General features: G+C 48.6%; 1 protein-coding gene and 1 long non-coding RNA gene across 3 annotated transcripts in view; both read right to left on the bottom strand.

The window, feature by feature from the left end:
- SDK2 (sidekick cell adhesion molecule 2) overlaps positions 1–22,108 on the bottom strand; it is a 495,641-nt gene that overhangs the window by 408,018 nt on the left and 65,515 nt on the right. The window lies entirely within an intron of this gene.
- Positions 20,028–20,355, bottom strand: LOC142209249 (uncharacterized). Its single transcript, XR_012716936.1, has 3 exons — positions 20,177–20,355; positions 20,106–20,143; positions 20,028–20,071 (listed from the first exon to the last, which is right to left on the bottom strand). It is a non-coding gene; the product is annotated as an uncharacterized LOC142209249 (long non-coding RNA).

The following is a 22,108-nucleotide window of genomic DNA, read 5'->3' as shown; positions in this document are numbered from 1 at the left end:
TCGAGTGTGCATGGCCTTAGAATAGGTCATTAGTATGTGATCCGTGGGGATGCGAGCCGAGTGTGCATGGCCTTAGAATAGGTTATTCGTATGTGATCGGTGGGGATGGGAGCCGAGTGTGCATGGCCTTAGAATAGGTCATTAGTATGTGATCGGTGGGGATGCGAGCCGAGTGTGCATGGCCTTAGAATAGGTCATTAGTAAGTGACTGGTAGGGATGCGAGCCGAGTGTGCATGGCCTTAGAATAGGTCATTAGTATGTGATCGGTGGGGATGCCAGCCGAGTGTGCATGGCCTTAGAATAGGTCATTAGTAAGTAACTGGTAGGAATGCGAGCCGAGTGTGCATGGCCTTAGAATAAGTCATTAGTATGTGATCGGTGGGGATGTGAGCCGAGTGTGCATGACCTTAGAATAAATCATTAGTATGTGATCGGTGGGGATGTGAGCCAAGTGTGCATGACCTTAGAATAAGTCATTAGTATGTGATCGGTGGGGATGTGAGCCGAGTGTGCATGGCCTTACAATAGGTCGCTAGTATGCGATTGGTGGGCATGCGAGCCGAGTGTGCATGGCCTTAGAATAGGCCGTTAGTATGTGATCGGAGGGGATGCGAGCCGAGTGTGCATGGCCATAGAGTAGGTCATTAGTATGTGATCGGAGGGGATGTGAGCCAAGTGTGCATGGCCATAGAATAAGTGATTAGGATGTGATCGGTGGGGATGCGAGCCGAGTGTGCATGGCCTTAGAATAGGTCATTAGTATGTGATCGGAGGGGATGCGAGCCGAGTGTGCATGGCCTTAAGAATAGGTGATTAGTATGTGATCGATGGGGATGCGAGCCGAGTGTGCATGACCTTAGAATAAGTCATTAGTATGTAATCAGTGGGGATGTGAGCCGAGTGTGCATGGCCTTAGAATAGGTGACTAGTATATGATTGGTGGGGATGCGAGCTGAGTGTGCATGGCCTTAGAATAGGTCATTAGTATGTGATCTGTGGGGATCCGAGCTGAGTGTGCATGGCCATAGAATAGGTGATTAGTATGTGATCGGTGGGGATGCAAGCCGAGTGTGCATGGCCTTAGAATAGGTCATTAGTATGTGATCAGTTGGGATGCGAGCCGAGTGTGCATGGCCTTAGAATAGGTCATTAGTATGTGATCAGTGGGGATGTGAGCCGAGTGTGCATGGCCTTAGAATAGGTTATTCGTATGTGATCGGTGGGGATGCGAGCCGAGTGTGCATGGCCTTAGAATAGGTCATTAGTATGTGATCGGTGGGGATGCGAGCCGAGTGTGCATGGCCATAGAATAGGTGATTAGTATGTGATCGGAGGGTTTACGAGCCGAGTGTGCATGGCCTTAGAATAGGTCATTAGTATGTGATCGGTGGGGATGTGAGCCGAGTGTGCATGGCCTTAGAATAGGTCATTAGTATGTGATCAGTTGGGATGCGAGCCGAGTCTGCATGGCTTTAGAATAGGTCATTAGTATGTGATCCGTGGGGATGCGAGCCGAGTGTGCATGGCCATAGAATAGGTGATTAGTATGTGATCAGTGGGGATGTGAGTCGAGTGTGCATGACCTTAGAATAAGTCATTAGTATGTGATCGGAGGGTTTACGAGCCGAGTGTGCATGGCCTTAGAATAGGTCATTAGTATGTGATCCGTGGGGATGCGAGCCGAGTGTGCATGGCTTTAGAATAGGTCATTAGTATGTGATCCATGGGGATGCGAGCCGAGTGTGCATGGCCATAGAATAGGTGATTAGTATGTGATCAGTGGGGATGCGAGCCGAGTGTGCGTGGCCTCAGAATAGGTTATTAGTATGTGATTGGTGGGGATGCAAGCTGAGTGTGCATGGCCTTAGAATAGGTCATTAGTCTGTCATCGGTTGGGATGTGAGCCGAGTGTGCATGGCCTTAGAATAGGTCATTAGTCTGTGATCGGTTGGGATGTGAGCCGAGTGTGCATGGCCTTAGAATAAGTAATTAGTATGTGATCGGTGGGGATGCGAGCCGAGTGTGCATGACCTTAGAATACGTCATTAGTATGTGATCAGTGGAGATATGAGCCGAGTGTGCATGGCCTTAGAATAGGTCATTAGTATGTGATCCATGGAGATCCGAGCCGAGTGTGCATGGCCATAGAATAGGTTATTAGTATGTGATCGGAGGGGTTGCGAGCCGAGTGTGCATGGCCTTAGAATAGGTCATTAGTATGTGATTCGTGAAGATGCGAGCTGAGTGTGCATGGCCTTAGAATAGGTCATTAGTATGTGATCAGAGGGGATACGAGCCGAGTGTGCATGACCTTAGAATAGGTTATTAGTATGTGATCGGTGGGGATGTGAGCCGAGTGTGCATGGCCTTAGAATAGGTCATTAGTATGTGATCCGCGGGGATCCGAGCCGAGTGTGCATGGCCATAGAATAGGTCATTAGTATGTGATCCGTGGGGATCCAAGCCGAGTGTGCATGGCCTTAGATTAGATCATTAGTATGTGATCCGTGGGGATGTGAGCCGAGTGTGCATGGCCTTAGAATAGGCCATTAGTATGTGATCGGAGGGGATGCGAGCCGAGTGTGCATGGCCTTAGAATAGATCATTAGTATGTGATCCGTAGGGGTGCGAGCCGAGTGTGCATGGCCATAGAATAGGTCATTAGTATGTGATCCGTGGGATGTGAGCCGAGTGTGCATGGCCTTAGAATAGGTCATTAGTATGTGATCCGTGGGGATGCGAGCCGAGTGTGCATGGCCTTAGGTTAGATCATTAGTATGTGATCGGTTGGGATGCGAGCCGAGTGTGCATGACCTTAGAATAAGTCATTAGTATGTGATCGGTGGGGATGTGAGCCGAGTGTGCATGGCCTTAGAATAGGCCATAAGTATGTGATCGGAGGGGATGCGAGCCGAGTGTGCATGGCCTTAGAATAGATCATTAGTATGTGATCCGTAGGGATGCGAGCCGAGTGTGCATGGCTTTAGAATAGGTCATTAGTATGTGATCCGTGGGATGTGAGCCGAGTGTGCATGGCCTTAGAATAGGTCAATAGTATGTGATCCGTGGGGATGCGAGCTGAGTGTGCATGGCTTTAGAATAGGTCATTAGTTTGTGGTCCGTGGGGATGCGAGCCGAGTGTGCATGGCCTTAGGTTAGATCATTAGTATGTGATCGGTTGGGATGCGAGCCGAGTGTGCATGGCCTTAGAATAGGTCATTAGTATGTGATCGGTGGGGATGCGAGCTGAGTGTGCATGGCCATAGAATAGGTCATTAGTATGTGATCGGTGGGGGTGCGAGCCGAGTGTGCATGGCCTTAGAGTAGGTCATTAGTATGTGATCGGTGGGGATGCGAGCCGAGTGTGCATGGCCTTAGAATAGGTCATTAGTATGTTATCGGTGGGGATGCGAGCCGAGTGTGCATGGCCTTAGAATAGGTGATTAGTATGTGATCAGTGGGGATGTGAGCCGAGTGTGCATGGCCTTACAATAGGTCGCTAGTATGTGATTGGTGGGGATGCGAGCCGAGTGTACATGGCCTTAGAATAGGCCATTAGTATGTGATCTGAGGGGATGCGAGCCGAGTGTGCATGGCCTTAGAATAGGTCATTAGTATATGGTCCGTGGGGATGCGAGCCGAGTATGCATGGTCTTAGAATAGGTTATTTGTATGTGATCGGTGGGGATGTTAGCCGAGTGTGCATGGCCTTAGAATAGGTCATTAGTAAGTGACTGGTGGGGATGTGAGCCGAGTGTGCATGGCCATAGAATAGGTCATTAGTATGTGATCGGTAGGGATGCAAGCCGAGTGTGCATGGCCTTAGAATAGGTTATTTGTATGTGATCGTGGGGATGCGAGCCGAGTATGCATGGCCTTAGAATAGGTTATTCGTATGTGATCGGTGGGGATGCGAGCCGAGTGTCCATGGCCTTAGAATAGGTCATTGGTATGTGATCGGGGGACGCGAGTCGAGTGTGCATGGCCTTAGAATAGGTCATTAGTATGTGATCCGTGGGGATGCGAGCCGAGTGTGCATGGCCTTAGAATAGGTTATTCGTATGTGATCGGTGGGGATGGGAGCCGAGTGTGCATGGCCTTAGAATAGGTCATTAGTATGTGATCGGTGGGGATGCGAGCCGAGTGTGCATGGCCTTAGAATAGGTCATTAGTAAGTGACTGGTAGGGATGCGAGCCGAGTGTGCATGGCCTTAGAATAGGTCATTAGTATGTGATCGGTGGGGATGCCAGCCGAGTGTGCATGGCCTTAGAATAGGTCATTAGTAAGTAACTGGTAGGAATGCGAGCCGAGTGTGCATGGCCTTAGAATAAGTCATTAGTATGTGATCGGTGGGGATGTGAGCCGAGTGTGCATGACCTTAGAATAAGTCATTAGTATGTGATCGGTGGGGATGTGAGCCAAGTGTGCATGACCTTAGAATAAGTCATTAGTATGTGATCGGTGGGGATGTGAGCCGAGTGTGCATGGCCTTACAATAGGTCGCTAGTATGCGATTGGTGGGCATGCGAGCCGAGTGTGCATGGCCTTAGAATAGGCCGTTAGTATGTGATCGGAGGGGATGCGAGCCGAGTGTGCATGGCCATAGAATAGGTCATTAGTATGTGATCGGTGGGGATGCGAGCCGAGTGTGCATGGCCTTAGAATAGGTGATTAGTATGTGATCGGTGGGGATGGGAGCCGAGTGTGCATGGCCTTAGAATAGGTCATTAGTATGTGATCGGTGGGGATGCGAGCCGAGTGTGCATGGCCTTAGAATAGGTCATTAGTAAGTGACTGGTAGGGATGCGAGCCGAGTGTGCATGGCCTTAGAATAGGTCATTAGTATGTGATCGGTGGGGATGCCAGCCGAGTGTGCATGGCCGTAGAATAGGTCATTAGTAAGTAACTGGTAGGAATGCGAGCCGAGTGTGCATGGCCTTAGAATAAGTCATTAGTATGTGATCAGTGGGGATGTGAGCCGAGTGTGCATGACCTTAGAATAAGTCGTTAGTATGTGATCGGTGGGGATGTGAGCCAAGTGTGCATGACCTTAGAATAAGTCATTAGTATGTGATCGGTGGGGATGTGAGCCGAGTGTGCATGGCCCTACAATAGGTCGCTAGTATGCGATTGGTGGGCATGCGAGCCGAGTGTGCATGGCCTTAGAATAGGCCGTTAGTATGTGATCGGAGGGGATGCGAGCCGAGTGTGCATGGCCATAGAATAGGTCATTAGTATGTGATCGGTGGGGATGCGAGCCGAGTGTGCATGGCCTTAGAATAGGTGATTAGTATGTGATCGGTGGGGATGCGAGCCGAGTGTGCATGGCCTTAAAATAGGTCATTAGTATGTGATCGGTGGGGATGTGAGCCGAGTGTGCATGGCCTTAGAATAGGTCATTAGTAAGTGACTGGTGGGGATGCGAGCCGAGTGTGCATGGCCTTAGAATAGGTCATTAGTAAGTGACTGGTGGGGATGCGAGCCGAGTGTGCATGGCCTTAGAATAGGTCATTAGTAAGTGACTGGTGGGGATGCGAGCCGAGTGTGCAAGGCCCTAGAATAGGTCATTAGTAAGTGACTGGTGGGGATGCGAGCCGAGTGTGCAAGGCACTTGTCCTGTAAACCGGCCACTCTGGGGGTTTCTAGGTCCTGATACTTATAAAGCTATCATCAGCATGACACGGGGGCGCAGTGAATGATCCCGGTAGTGTGACGGTATTATCACCATTATAGTCACAGCTGCCACTATACAGATCAATACTGGATACGCTCCTGCACAGCATGGCGGCCTGACATGTAGTATATAGCAGGACTGGCTCAGTATACGCACATCTAATCTCATCTGTATTTGGCTCGGTTGCAGTATATTTCACAGTCACATCAGGACACATAATTATTGTAGATGTAATAATTAGCTTATTCATGGATTTCTTCGTCCTGCTATTGAATGAAGAACGTGCAGTTTTTGGTGCATTTTTTGAGTCCCCGGGAGGTCTCCTACCATCATAGATAACTGAATCGCTAGCAGTCCCACTCCTCTTCTCGAGTTTTCTTCCAGTTCTCTCTCATTTCTTCAAACATTTCAAGAAATAATATAATCTGGTTTTCGTCTGTATGCAAATGAGTTCTCTTGCAGCACTGGGGGCGGTCCTCAGTGCTCAAACGGCACTGGGGGCGGGTCTAATGCTGCGAGAGAACTCTCCAGCACCGCTTCCATCTTCTTCAGGAACGGGGTCTTCACGTGTCTTCTTCCAGCGGTGGCTTCAAACTTCTAGGCCTCGGGGAGCCGACTGTGCATGCTCACAGGCCACAAGAAAATGGCCGCATACAATACTATGTAAGCGGCCATTTCTTGTGGTCGGCGGGCATGCACAGTCGGCTTTGCCCTAGACCTAGAAGTTTGAAGCCACCGCCGGAAGAAAACACGAAGACTCGTTCCTGAAGAAGATGGAGCGTTCTCGCGCAGTACTGGGGACACCCCCAGTGCTGTTTGAGCGCTGGGACCCGCCCCCAGTGCTGCGAGAGAACTCATTTGCATACAGATGAAAATCGTGATTTATACCGAACAGCAGCGCGGAGAAACGGTCTAACTGTAGGAGAAGAATAGCCTTTCTTAAGGCTATTCCGACGTGGTAGTCAGAAAAAAATTGCATTTTAATGATAGGATCCCTTTAAGCACTTCACAGACCATGTGACCTCACAGTCATTGGCCACATGGCCTGATAGCAGCTCAGCCCCATTCAAGTGAAAGGGATGAGCTGCGATACCAAGCACAGCCACAATGCAAATGTATAGAGCTGTGCTTGGTATGAACTGACCTATCAAACAGCTGATCAGCGGGGGCCCTGCGTGTCGGTTTTACACTGATCCTCAATTGATGACCTACCCTATAGAGGGTGCAGAGCTACCAGGCCCATTTTCTCTATGAAGACATCTGTATTATATAACATATTTTGCATTGGGGACCCGTTGTCCTGCACAACCCCTTTAATATATGGCGAGCCGATGTGAACAGTACCGTACCGTGCTGTGGACTAAGTTGGCGCTATATAAGCAACGCAAAACAAGTGATTGCAATTTAATGCTACAACCGAGAAAGATTTAAGACAAGTTGTGTAGTAAGAGATCATCTTTTCCGTGGGGATTGGTAAGATTACACCTACGGTATCATTATGTAGCAGGCTCGCTATATACCGCCATATCCCTGTACAGATAGTTCTCTGCATGGAAAGAAGATTCAATCGGCATTCCTTTGAACTCAGCAATAATCTGCAGGGACAAGTCTTTTGTTCGGCTATTGTCTGGCACTGCAAAGGCTTTACCTTATCAAAAGCTTTCTGTGACCCGCTGACCTCTCATGGCAGGCCTGCAAGCTTCATGACAAAAGGTTGTGTCCACGTGAGTCTGTGCAGGGTCCGAGGTATGAGAGGCCACCTAGAGGCCGCAGCGAGGGCGGCATAACATCCGGAAAAAAGGAGCGACTGCTTTATGAATAAAACAACAAATTTTGCCTAATACTTGAGCTCCAATGACGTATAGGAATGTCCGAATATCATCTTATTATCTGAATGACACGTTCTAATTGTGGGAACATTCCAGGAATATAGCAGGGGAACGCAAGGCCTTGTCCAGCCTGACCGAGGACTACACGATCCAGCCATAGCTGCTGCAGAACACTTTGAAATTTTCCAGTTTTTGGAATGATCCCACGGCTATAGAGAGATTCTGATCATAGCAAGATAAGGATTTGCTATTTGAGCAATGTGGGTCTATATTCGGGAGAGGCGGTGACTTATAGTGTTAGGCTGAGGCCCCATGTTGCAGAAAAGCAGATTTGTGGTTGCAATTCTCAATGCAACTCCATTCACTAACATTGGTGAAGGAATCACAGGGTGACCCAACAAACTTAGGCCACATGCCCAAAATCACGTGAAGCCCTAGCCTTAATATGAACCTGTTACGGTAACTTCAGACAGGGATTTTTGGCCCGGAACCGGTTTGGATCAAAAGCCAGGTAGCTGCAACTGAAAGCCAGTGCACTGCACCGGCATCTAGCCGTGCACTCCGCTCCGGATTAGGCCTCAATGAATAGGCTTAGTCCCGGGGGAGGGAGTGTCTTAGGCCGAATTGCAAGGCGAACGGCCTGAAGAATGAGCATCCCGGAAAAAAGAACTGACCGACTCCCATTGATTTCAATGGGAGCCATCTATTTGGTCAGGATTTTGAGGTGGATACCCTTAGGCTGTATTCACACAGAGTAACGCCAGGCGTTTTTTGTGTGTTTTTTGCACATAGCGCCGCGTTAACGCCGCGTAACGCCGCGTATACGCCGTGTTAACGCCGGTCAACGCCACCGCAAAATAGCGCCGCGTTAACGCCGCGTATACGCGGCGTTAACGCGGTGCTACGCGGCGTTAACGCGGCGCTATGTGCAAAAAGCACACAAAAAACGCCTGGCGTTACTCTTTGTGAATACAGCCTTAGGATGATTTGGGACACAAAACCACCCACTGGTCCTTATGCATCGAGGGCCGCTATATTGGCGCCCGTGCGGTTCTCCTGTGATGCCGCTTGGGGACCCCCGAACTGAAACCTAGTCCGCATAAAAAAGCGGTTACCTAAGGAAACCCGCGCACCCAATAGATTATAATGGGGTCCATGTGGTTTCCGCACAAAAAATGGTAGAATGGAATGGCAGATGCGGACTGGGCTAACGCAGATCCCACGTGCACCGTGGACTGTCTGATTATCCGTCTGCTTTGTTGCGTTTGCTTGGTTGCCGTCTACACTATTTTTGTCTCTTTTTGTTTCACCTCCCTTCCCAAACTTTTTACAAAGAAATCTACAAACTTCAAACAGAAAATTTTTGGACTTGTTATTTCTCCCAGGCCCGCGATGGTTCCGCGCAATCTGTATCATCCTAACCTTAGTTATGAGAACCGCGCCCTCCCCCGGCATATACAAATGGCTTCCTATTTGTATGTTAGAAGCCTCTTTTTTTTTCCCAGGGGTGGGAATGTTTTTGGAATACAGAAATTCTTCATGAATGTGATATGAATAACACGCTACTTTAAAGGCTCGCCGTTTTTGAAACCAGCGTGCGTCTCTGTTCAATTCACAGCGTGTGACAGTCCCGACTCTACAAAGGCAGCGGCGCAGAATACACAGCAGGGAGCGTCAGAGGCGGCGAAGACAGACCGAGACGCCGGCGAAACCGAGAGAGAGCGCAACACTCCTGGCAGGTCTATCTCTCTGCAGGCCTGCACACATGTGGGGTGAAGGGGACGACTGCGATTATCTATTCTTCTCTAGCTTAGTCAGTATATTACAGCTGGGAGATATGGCCGCGGATATGTAAAAATAGGAAGACGTTAATAGGTTGACATGAGTAAAGTTGGCCATATTGTTGTGCAGTCTGCCCATTTTATGCCTCATTAGGTGACGGCCATCAAGTCTATGGGCGCTGTCAGACTGCAGGAGAAACCTCACATAAGGGAGAGCGCAATATCAGTATGGTCGGCCCTCCGGATACTAGGCCGCACCATCACATCTCCATTGTTACTGCTGTTTTTTCAACGCCAGCCCCCCTACCCGAAACAAACAATGTTGCACACATGAAGGAGGCCAGCGGCTGGAGATGGACGTCTGCGGTCTCTGGTCCACGTTGGAGTGTCGACAAGGTGAATAAAATATATGACCTTTATTGGTACAAACGTGCTGCAAACAACGCGTTTCAAGCTCTTCTTCAGGTGCAGATGTGTGATTGAGGGAAACTATAGGACAATCCGTTAAAGTGGTTTTCTGTACATAGTGATGACCTCGGAGGGGTCAATAAATTTGCAAGGGTCTGACCTAAGAAGAGGTCAGGCTGCTTGTGAAACACGTCACCGGTAATGATGGCCCGGGTTCTCTTCTCGTGCAGGAGACAACAACAACAACGGAGCTGGAGGACCGCACATCGCGGACCCCAGGGACAGGTGAGTATGGTCTTCTTTTATTTTGTTCACCTCCCCCGGCCTAATTAATTGCCTTTAAGGGTAAGTTCACGCAAGGTTTTTTGGTAAGAATCTTGAGGCCGTATTCCGCATCAAAATCCTGAGCAAAAAGACGACTCCTATTGAAATCAATAGGAGTCGGTCAGTTCTTTTTTTTAAGAGTTGGTTTGTTCCAGCTCCCGGAAAAAAATGCGAGATGCTCATTCTTTCAGGCGAATCGGCCTGAAGACCATTCATTGGGGCCTAATCCGGAGCGGAGTGCGCGACTGGATGCCGATGCATTGTACCGGCATCCAGCCGCAGCTACCCGTATTTTGGTCCGGAACCTACGGCGGCCTCTGCCTCAGGTTCCGGACCAAAAGACCCCGTGTAAACTTACCCTCGCTGTCTTGCTTGGTCAAGTCCCCCTTATACTACAACTCCACCCAACAACATGCAACATCCTTTGAAGAACATTCTGCCTCCTGATAAATTGCATCGTCGACCAAAGACAATCCGAGCGGGTAGCAGATGGCGGGTTCTCTTTAAGTCGCCTTGCAAATTGCTTTTCCTAAGTCTTTCATTGGCGACCGAGCCCAGACTTTGCCGTTAATTGTACTTAGACATAGAGAGATATATTGGGAGATATTCCACCATCATGCACTGCCTGGTCCCATCAGAGCAGAATTAATAATCCCCATGATCACAGTTTTCCAGGGGAAGAATAGAGCTAATTGATTTCTTTCTGAATACTACAGACTAATTAAGCTCTAATCTTCTGTTTATACGCCACATTGCTGGAGAGTGATTTGACGTAACAATAAGGCTCTTTGGGGATTACACAGGATGTTTTTGTAGATAAATTATAGTGTATTGGATAAAAGGAAAGCCATTTATTTTCATGCAGGGATCAAGTCACTCTGGGAGAATTTGTGCTGCAGGCAGCGAGGGGTTAACGGGGCTTCGCACAGAAGCTACGTCCTGCGGGGCCTTTCAATTGCTTTTTTTTCGCCTGCACAACAGGTGCGGATAACAGTTGGTCCACAGTCTGGATCATTAGACTGGAGGACGAAGAGGAGGCCGAGAGAGTCCGCGGAGAGACGTACATGAAGAGATGAAGGGAGACGGCGAGAGAAATCGAGTGGGCTACAGGGGAATGGCAGACGAGTTAGACAATGTTGACAGCAGCAGCAGGTGGGGACGGAGAATGGATGAAAGATATTCTTGAGCGGGCCAAGTGTAAGGGCCGAGGGGACAAAAGAAGTTGGCCGGCGCTGTATTGATGGATCTGCATTGGATGATGTGAATAAATTGTGCATTGGAAATTCAGCACCATCATTAGAGGGATCGGTCTATATCAGTGGCGTAACTACCGGGGTAGCAGCAGAGGCAGCTGCCACAGGGCCCAGGATATTAGGGGCCCGGCGACAGCCGCTACTGCTGTGCTTTTTTTTTTTTCTTTAATAGGCCGTTACTGGCTGGAGTTACTCCAACCGGTAACAAACCCTATTTAATTACCGATCCTGGCAGGGGCCGGAATCGGTAAGTGGCACCGCAGGCCCCGCAAACATCATTATTATGCTCAGGGGTCTTTTCAGACACCCCCTCCCCCCCCCCCCCCCCAAGTATAATGATCGGAGGCTGGGAGAGGTAAGTAAACATAACAAACAGTGTTACTTACCTCTCCACACTCCGCGAAGGCCTACTTGTGTGACGTCTCAGATGTCACATGACCGGTGCCTGCATCGTTATGTGTCGTGACGCAGGCCCCCAGTCACATGATGTCCCTGAAGATAGCCGACAGCGAGGAGTGCAGGGATAGGTGAATAATAGTGTTTATGTTTGTATCCCCCTCTTGGTCTCCGATTACTACACTCTGGGGTCTGAAAAGACCCCAGAGTATAATAATTGTTAATGGGTGTCCACAATGGAGCATAATACTGGGTGATGGAGCCACTATGGGGTATAATGCTGTGTGCAGGGGCCACTATGGGGGATAATACTGGATGATGGGGCCACTATGGGGGATAATACTGTGTGCAGGGGCCACTATGGGGCATAATACTGTGTGCAGGGGACACTATGGGGGATAATACTGTGTGCAGGGGCCACTATGGGGCATAATACTGTGTGCAGGGGACACTATGGGGGATAATACTGTGTGCAGGGGTAACTATGGGGTATAATACTGTGTGCAGGGGCCACTATGGGGCATAATACTGTGTGCAGGGGACACTATGGGGGATAATACTGGGTAATGGGGCCTCTAAGGGGCATGGTACTGAGTGATGGGGCCACTATGGGACATAATACTGAGTGATGGGGCCACTAAGGGGCATAATACTGTGTGCAGGGGTAACTATGGGGTATAATACTGTGTGCAGGGGCCACTATGGGGCATAATACTGTGTGCAGGGGCCACTATGGGACATAATACTGTGTGCAGGGGACACTATGGGGGATAATACTGTGTGCAGGGGTAACTATAGGGTATAATACTGTGTGCAGGGGCCACTATGGGGCATAATACTGTGTGCAGGGGCCACTATGAGGCATAATACTGTGTGCAGGGGACACTATGGGGGATAATACTGTGTGCAGGGGCCACTATGGGGGTTAATACTGTGTGCAGGGATAACTATGGGGTATAATACTGTGTGCAGGGGCCACTATGGGGCATAATACTGTGTGCAGGGGACACTATGGGGGATAATACTGTGTGCAGGGGTAACTATGGGGTATAATACTGTGTGCAGGGGCCACTATGGGGCATAATACTGTGTGCAGGGGACACTATGGGGGATAATACTGTGTGCAGGGGCCACTATGGGGCATAATACTGTGTGCAGGGGTAACTATGGGGTATAATACTGTGTGCAGGGGCCACTATGGGGCATAATACTGTGTGCAGGGGTAACTATGGGGTATAATACTGTGTGCAGGGGCCACTATGGGGCATAATACTGTGTGCAGGGGCCACTATGGGACATAATACTGTGTGCAGGGGCCACTATGGGGCATAATACTGTGTGCAGGGGACACTATGGGGGATAATACTGTGTGCAGGGGTAACTATGGGGTATAATACTGTGTGCAGGGGCCACTATGGGGCATAATACTGTGTGCAGGGGACACTATGGGGGATAATACTGTGTGCAGGGGCCACTATGGGACATAATACTGTGTGCAGGGGCCACTATGGGGGATAATACTGTGTGCAGGGGTCACTATGGGGGGTAATACTGTGTGCAGGGGCCACTATGGGGCATAATACTGTGTGCAGGGGTAACTATGGGGTATAATACTGGGTAATGGGGCCTGTAAGGGGCATGGTACTGAGTGATGAGGCCACTATGGGACATAATACTGAGTGATGGGGCCACTAAAGGGCATAATAGTTCGTGCAGGAATGCGGGGGGGGTTGGTCGGAGTCTTCAGCGTCGGTCAGGAAGGGGGGCCCCACGTCATGTTCGCCGCGGTTCCCCACTATTCCTAGTTACGCCACTGGTCTAATATATATATATATATATATATATATATATATATATATATATATATTATAATAATAATAAATAATAAATATATATAATAGAACATATACAAAAAAAATCAATATACAGTATATATGTAATAGAGACTTTATGACTGAACCTATGAACGGATTATAGACTATAGATGTGAACGTATCATATAGAAGACAAGATACGATCAATGATTTAAACAGATCTCCCCTGCCCTAAAATAAAAGAGTATTTGTGGTCCTCATGACATATTTGTTTGCAGGCACTAGGTGGCGCTGCGGAGACAGTCCATATAGTATTTTGGGCATCACTTGTCACATCCTCATTTCCCACTTCTAAAACTTTCCCTCCCAGTTCTGGGGTCTAACGAGTACTTCGGACGTGGTAGGATCAGTGTAGCACCCATCCGGCCCCCTGCTCACGTTTTATCCCTTTTTAATTAGGGAATATCTGAGAGACAGTTGTCGCATATTGTAGAGCCGAGACCCCCGGGCGGTGCTGCTAAGTAGGATTGGAGTTTGTTAATTAAAAGCAGAATGCGGCTGTAACAAAGTTCCCATCTGCGGCGCTCCCTCCTTCTCTTCCCCTCCATACACACACACACATCCCTGGAGGAAAGCGAGGAGACGCACAGCGTGATCTTTCCAGCAGATCCGCCTGCTTGGTCCTTTGATATAACACTTAGGACCCCACACACAAAAAAACCTTACAGACCTGTTTCCATGTTCAACACAAGGCCCAGGAGTGACATCAATTATAGGCGAGCAAGCGGCGTCCGGCGTCTGCCATATTGTAATGACCCCGAGCTGGATCCGGGCGACTGATGGATAGAGTGTCTGGATGACTATAGTTTAGTCTGGATTATAGGATACCGGATTAAAGGGTCCGACTGTAGATGAAGATATTAAGGGAGATGATAGAGAAGGGAGTGAGGAAAGAAAATGGGCGGATTGACTGATGAGAGCGCCGGAATTCTGCAGAATATGTTGGCGATATAGAAAAAAATTATTATAATTAATATTATTATTATTAGTGATTCGATCGAATATCTCGCCGCCATAGGAATGCGTGTAATCGGCCGAATATTCAAAGCGTTTAACCCCTTACACGCATTCCTATGGCGGCGAGATATTCGATCGAATAATACTGGATCAACACTAATTATTATTATTAATTTTGGACATTTTTTTTTGTTGAAAGCTGCGCCAACTAATAGGTGTTGTAAAGTTAGACTAAACTGTAAAGATATCCGGCACCAGCCACTGTGATAAATCTGATGTAGTATAAGGGTAAGTTTCCACAGGGGGTTTTTGGACCAGATTTTGACACGGAATCCGGCTCCAAAAAACGCCTCCCATTGACTTCAATGGGAGACATTCACTTTTTTTTTCCGCTACCGGTTTCTTCCCGCTCGCGGAAAAAAGAAGCGAGCTGCCCTATCTTGCCTTGGATTCCACGGCGCGAAACTACCTCCTGACTAGGCCCATTCATTTGGGCCTAATCCGGAGCGAAATGCTGCAACTGGATACCAGCGAAGTGCACCGGTTTCTAGTCGCAGCTAGCCACGGGAGGCGTTTTTTGGTCCCAATTCTGAGGCGGCTTCCCGCGTCAAATTCCGGTCTGAACTTAACCTAATGCCCGCTTCACACATGCTGATGTGTTCCGTCCGGAAGGAGTCTGCATGAGGACCCTTCCGGACGGAACACAAGCGCAACTGCAAGCACTGTGCAGTTCAAGCACACGGACCCCACAGATTATAATGGGGTCCGTGGGCTTGCCGCACACTGCCCGCACGAATGATTCATGCGAGCAGTGCGCGGCAAGCAGACGGACCCCATTATAGTCTATGAGGTCTGTGCGCTTGAACTGCACAGCACTTGCAGTTGCACTTGTATTCCGGCCGAGAGGGTCCTCATGTGGACTCCTTCCAGACGGAACACATCAGCATGTATGGACCGGCCCTTAGACTGTCTAGGATTAGGACCTGTTCCCACGGAGTAACGCGCCGCTCATTTAGACACGTAAACAGAGTGAGCGCTTCAAAACAGATCCCATTGACTTCAATGTGTAGCGCGCATAAGCTGGCACCCATTGAAGTCAATGGGATCTGTTTTGAAGCGCTGACTCTAACACGTGTTTACAAGTCAGAATGAGCGGCGGGTTACTCCATGGAAACGGAGCCTAAGAACTTCCTATACAGCTCTCATTCCTTTTTCAGCCATTCTTGGCTTTGGCTCAAAAAAACGCAACAAAATCCACAACAACAAAAAAGTTTCCGCCAATGAAAGGTGTGTCTCTGATTAAATAAAATCTCACACAGTGAGGAAAATTTATTAGGACTGGCCGGTCTTAATAAACGGTCCAACTGGCATAGGGACAGATTTACGAGGAGGTTGTAGCCCCTTCACAAATCTGTTTGAGGCCTTGGCTCTGGAATGGAAATCTATTGGCTTAGATTTCCATTCGAAGTCTTGCCAGGAACTGGTGCGAGTTTTAATAGATCAGCCGGGCTTAAGGTGTCCCTTGCCTTGGCTCACCCCAATCCTCATCCCACAACACCCACATTTGGAGAACGTGGCGGGTGAGGTACGGATCAGGGTTTGAGGCACACATTTGACGCAAGAATTGGTCACCTTAATATCATCTCTTTACAGCAATTTTTTGACATAGAGGGAATGATGAACCTCCCCCTCCCCAGTGTTTCTAATTTCTAAAATACTTTCGTAACTTCTGGCCTTAGCCTTATAATGTACAATGGTGTGATCAATGGCAGCCACAAGCAGGTGGGGTTTCGGCTGCACGTGACTACCACGACTTGATCGTGCACTCTTAGGCTGAGTTCACACGGGGTATTTTGGTCAGGATTTTGAGGCCGTATCTGCCTCAAAATCCTGACCAGAAAGATGGCTCCCATCGAAATCATTCTTCAGGCCGAGTCGCCTTGCAAATCTGCCTCCTCCTGACTAGGCTCATTCATTTGGGCCTACTCTGGAGCGGAGTGCGCGACTGGATGCCGGTGCACTATACCAGCATCCAGTTGCAGCTACCCGTATTTTGGAGACCAAAATACCCCATGTGAACCCAGCCTTAGGGCCTGTTCACACACTGGGAAATGAAGAGAAATTTGAGACAAGACTTCCACCCCAAATTTCTCTCCATTTTCTAGCAGACCTCCGGCCTTACACCCATCTTTATAGACACCGCTCACCCATTATTACGGACAATAGATTATATCAGGGTTTATATCCTCCCTCTCCCTTGCACAGAACATATCTAGAACATTCATCCACAGACCTCAATGAGTCGGCTCCAATGTGCCATGCCATGACTGTACTCTGGGTGCATTCACACTACGGATACGGTGACTGATTCTGAACGTTAAAACACGTTCAGAATCAGCGCGTATAAAGCACATCCCATTCATTTCAATGGGAGCCGGCGTACGAGAGCTCCCCATTGAAATGAATGGGCTGCTTTTTTCTCTACGAGCGATCCCATTAAAGTGAATGGGAAGCGCTCGCATGTACGGCTCGCACTGAGCCGAGCGCCGGGCCCCTTCACACGGCGAGCCGTGCACGCCAGCACTTCCCATTCACTTCAATGGGAGCGCTTGTAGAGAAAAAAGCAGCCCATTCATTTCTATGGGGAGCGCTCGTATGCCGGCTCCCATTGAAATGAATGGGATCTGCTTTATACGCGCTGATTCTGAACGTGTTTTAACGTTCAGAATCAGTCACCGTATCCGTAGTGTGAATGCACCCTAAGGCTTCATTCTCACAGAGTAATGCGCCGCTCATTTAGACGCGTAAACACGTGTCAGAGCGCGGTGCTTCAAAACAGATCCCATTGACTTCAATGGGTGCCGGCTTACACGCGCTACACATTGAAATCAATGGGAGGCTTTGTAACCCATTGATTTCAATGTGTCGCGCTCATAAGCCGGCACCCATTGAAGTCAATGGGATCTGTTTTGAAGCGCCTCGCTCTGACACGTGTTTATGCGTCTAAATGAGCGGAGTGTTACTCCATGAGAGCGGAGCCTAAGGGTCCATTCACACGCGCGCTCATTTTGGCAAAATACACGTGTAAAAAATGTCATTGAGGTCAATGGGAGTCTTATTTTTTACACATGTATTTTGCCAAAACGAGCGCGCGTTTACTCCGTGTGAATGGGCCCTCAAACAGATCCTTAAATGCTGTTAACAGGACGGAGAAAAAGCTCAGGCAAGATGGCCGCCCTCGTAATCACGTACAGAAAACGGAATGAATAAAATCTACAATCAAAACGTAAAACAAGATTAGAATAATCTGATCCATTTCACTGATTCCAATAAATAAAACTTGGTGCTGCGTTCCTTTTAGGCCGTGACAATTTTATGCTGCGGTGATCGGTGTGGTGTAGCGGGTACCTAAGGGAGCGATGTACAAAGGAAGGGTCACTATCGGCACGGTGTTGCTATAAAGCCGGATCGCTTGTTTAGAACAGCAGCCTAAAGCACATAAGAGCCGAATCATTTTATCCCTTTCCTTTCTTATTTTTTTTCCCTTTAGTGGACAATTTTCGAGCTAATGCGACTTGCCAGTGGTGCGGTATGGAAGTACTTCAGTAGTCACAAATTCTTATTAGCCTCTTGATGTGTCTTGAAGTGCGAGATTTACATTCATATTAAATAAGGTATAAAACACACTGTTAAATCAGGCACCGAGATGAAAACACATGAAGGATTGTTCTGTTCGCTCAAAGCCTTTAGGAGGGGGAGAGAAAAAAAATAAAATAAATGAACATTTCAGCCGATTTTTCTGAGCTCCCCAGGAGGATCTGAGCTGGATTTTCCAAAGCAGCGAAGTAGCCGAAGGAATTTTCAGCCTGATCTTGTGAGAGAGCCATTGAACGCTGGCACGAGCGGCGCCGGGCATCTCATGTGTACCTCTATTCAGAAGGTATTAGACAATTCCCGGTTTCTTCTAACCGAGAGTTGCCCTAAATCTGTAGGAAAAAAAACAACATTTTGTCAATGACAAGGACTAGGCTGTGCTCAGGCCGCTCACAGGCCCGGCTCTGTCTTACCCAAAGTCAGGGAGATTTATTAGGTTGGACAGTATGTGCTTTCCATGGCAGCTATACCCTCCCCCTCCGACCTCCACCCCTAAGGCAAAGAACGAGGAGCGGGAGTCCTTGCCTGTGGTCAGGGACCGTTCACATTGGATGTTCCAGCATTTCCTATGCTTTCTATGCTCTACCCCTTGGCGTATAGCAGGGCTTATGGGAACAGCAGCGACTAATGATATAGATTGCATGCAGTCAACTCGAAAAGTTGCAGAAAGTTTTACAAGAGAATCCCACCCAGAGGACAATACGTCGGCTCCTAAACTTGTCATTTATACACACAGACTATTGCAAAATTTATACACCAGACATACACTTACAATAAGAAACCACAAGTATCCCTTGGGATTCGGGAGGCTGCAATCCCCTTATATACATTAGATTGGTGCTAGACCTCCCAAATAACAACTGGATCCACCACCAGTGGTATAAAGGGCGTCTGTAGGTATATTTCACACTACTAATACAATGCTGCCCCGTCATACCAATGGTGGTGATTAGGGTGAGTGATTGGGAAAGATCTGATCCTGATCGGCGATCGAGCACATTTCCCGATCGGGATCGGCTGGAAAATGATCGGAAAACGGATTTTAAAATCGATCCTGAAATCTCAAGATCGGCTCAACCCCAGTGGTGATCATAGCTACAAAGATGAACGTTAGAATAGATCGATCTAATATATATATATATATATATATATATATATATATATATATATATATATCTCCATCCATATAAGGTTTTCTGTATATGAGCACAGGATCCATGTCTGATACTAGTAAACCGTCTCTGACTCCCCTGGCAGCCTTGCACCCTTTGCCCTTATAACTACCCCTGCCAGCAGTATGACCATTAGCGTCACATTTTGGCTGTCACCCTTGATCAGTGTCCTGTGATGACAGCGGTATATAGGGTGCAGTTACTGCATCTCCCGGCCAGGACAAGGTGACACCGCAATGAGAGCACAATTACAGAGTCATCATGGCGGTGTCACACAACAGACGGCTCCCTGGACTATTTTACATGCAGTGCTTTTACCCTTACATAGTGCTGCCACAAACTATAGTGCAGTGGTCCCCAAACTTTCTAACAGCGGGAGCCCCCTTTTGGACCCTCCACTACCGTACTAAATCCCATTCAGAAGAAAAAAGTCAGATATATTCAACTAAATTATTATTTGGCCTCTATTCTGCTTTTTCAGCTGTTTGCTGCCTCTGTATACTGCCTCTATATACTGCCTCTGTATACTGCCTCTATATACCGCCTCTATATACCGCCTTTGTATACCGCCTCTGTATACTGCCTCTGTATAATGCCTCTGTATACCGCCTCTGTATACTGCCTCTGTATACCGCCTGTGTATACCGCCTGTGTATACTGCCTCTGTATACTGCCTCTGTTCTGCTTATTCTTCTTTCATACACAGCTCTGCTGCCTCCATGTTCTCCCCCCACACATCTCTATTACCTCCATGTTCTCTACACACACACAGCTCTGCTACCCTCAACTTCCCCACACACACAGCTCTGCTACCCTCACCTTCCCCCCCTCACACAGCTCTGCTACCTTTACATTCCCTACACACACAGCTCTGCTACCCTCACCTTCCCCACACACACAGCTCTCCTACCCTCACCTTCCCCACACACCCAGCTCTGCTACCCTCACCTTCCCCACACACACAGCTCTCCTACCCTCACCTTCCCCACACACCCAGCTCTGCTACCCTCACCTTCCCCACACACCCAGCTCTGCTACCTTTACATTCCCCACACACACAGCTATGCTACCTTTACTTTCCCCACACACAGCTCTGCTACCCTCACCTTCCCCACACACACAGCTCTCCTACCCTCACCTTCCCCACACACCCAGCTCTGCTACCCTCACCTTCCCCACACACCCAGCTCTGCTACCTTTACATTCCCCACACACCCAGCTCTGCTACCTTTACATTCCCCACACACACAGCTATGCTACCTTTACTTTCCCCACACACAGCTCTGCTACCCTTGCATTCCCTACACACACAGCTCTGCTACCTCCATGTTACCTACACACACATCTCTGTGGTCTCCATGCTCATCATATTCACAGCTCTGTTACCTCCATGTTTCCTCCTCTGCCCCCATGTGTTCCTCCCTTCACACACAGCTCTGCTACCTCTATACTTTCCCTACACCCACAATTCTGCTGCTTTCAGGTTTCCACTCTGCACACAGCCTGCTCCCACCATACACTCAGCTCTGCTGCCGTCATGTCCGCCATTCACTCAGCTCTCCTACCTCCACTTTCCCCACGCTTGGACATACGCTAGTACCAATACTAATGATCGGATGTTGGGTGAGACTAAAATAGGATGAGGAAGCCACATAAGCAAAGAGAAAACACACTAGCCCCATGCAAATGTTGTCTTGGTCGCCTCCAAACCCATAAACTGGTGATTTATAGACTGCAAGCTCCGCAGTCCAGTGCGCCGTTCCTTATGCAATCTGTTTAGAATAAAAATAAAGCAAAGTTGGTGTAACCAGGAATCCTAACGGCATAAAAACCCTGTAATTTGAAAAGTGCCGTTTGCAGCAGAAAGCCATGTGTTACACGCATTTTCCTACTAACCACGGAAATGTACTTTGTGATATTTAAAGGGCTGAAATGGATTCTCAGCGTGAAGCGAAAAAGTCCGGCCAAACGGTAGATCATGTGTGCGACATGTGGCTCGTTGTATTCACAAAAGTCATGTTCTTAAAGGGATACTTCAATGAATATTACGGAGTTGCGCCTGGTATTCACTACAGGGGTCTGTAGTTGTACATTTGTACAATTTGTTGTATTTGGTAACACCTGCTTATATGGGGCAATTGCTTAAAGGGATTGTGCACGAATTGGAGCAACCCATGATGAAGGCAGGGGCGTTTCCGTATCTATGTCAGACTAGCATCTGCCTTCCAATTCGTCTGCGGGTCAGCATTGGCGCTGAGCCGTGTACATGTAAGCAATTGGTGGTGGTTATGGTATGCTGTGCCTAGGCCCCTCCTCTCCCGCAGCACTGAGCTCCGGCAGCACCCCCTTCTCCCCCACGGCCCCCCTCCCGTTGCAGCCCCCCTCCCGCGCAAAACCCTGACCTCTGCTCCCCCCCCCACCTCCCATGGCAAACCCCACCCTCCCCACCCGGTCTCCCTTCTTGCAGTGACCCACGCGCCTACCTCAAGGCTCCACTCCCGCTGAACCCCCCCACCCCTGCGGTCCTCTCCTGAGCGAGTGAGCGCCGCCATCTTCTTTATCTTGCAGCCTGGGCTGATAGCTCCACCCACACTGCAGCGCGAGCCAATCCACTGACTTCTCTAGGGCCTGGGATGATGTCATCTCTACCGGAGTGAACACCAGCGTAATTTACCATGAAGTCCGGTGGGGTAGGGCTCTATAAAGTAGCCTATGTATCAATCTGGGACCCAAGGTAAGTATTTGCCAAATTTCCCTCAAATCCGTTCAGTCGTTTAGGCGTGA

The sequence above is a fragment of the Leptodactylus fuscus genome, chromosome 6 (assembly GCF_031893055.1).
Source record: "Leptodactylus fuscus isolate aLepFus1 chromosome 6, aLepFus1.hap2, whole genome shotgun sequence".
Classification (NCBI taxonomy): domain Eukaryota; kingdom Metazoa; phylum Chordata; class Amphibia; order Anura; family Leptodactylidae; genus Leptodactylus; species Leptodactylus fuscus.
Note: the sequence above shows the minus strand (reverse complement) of the source record. Positions and strands in the feature narration are given on the sequence as shown.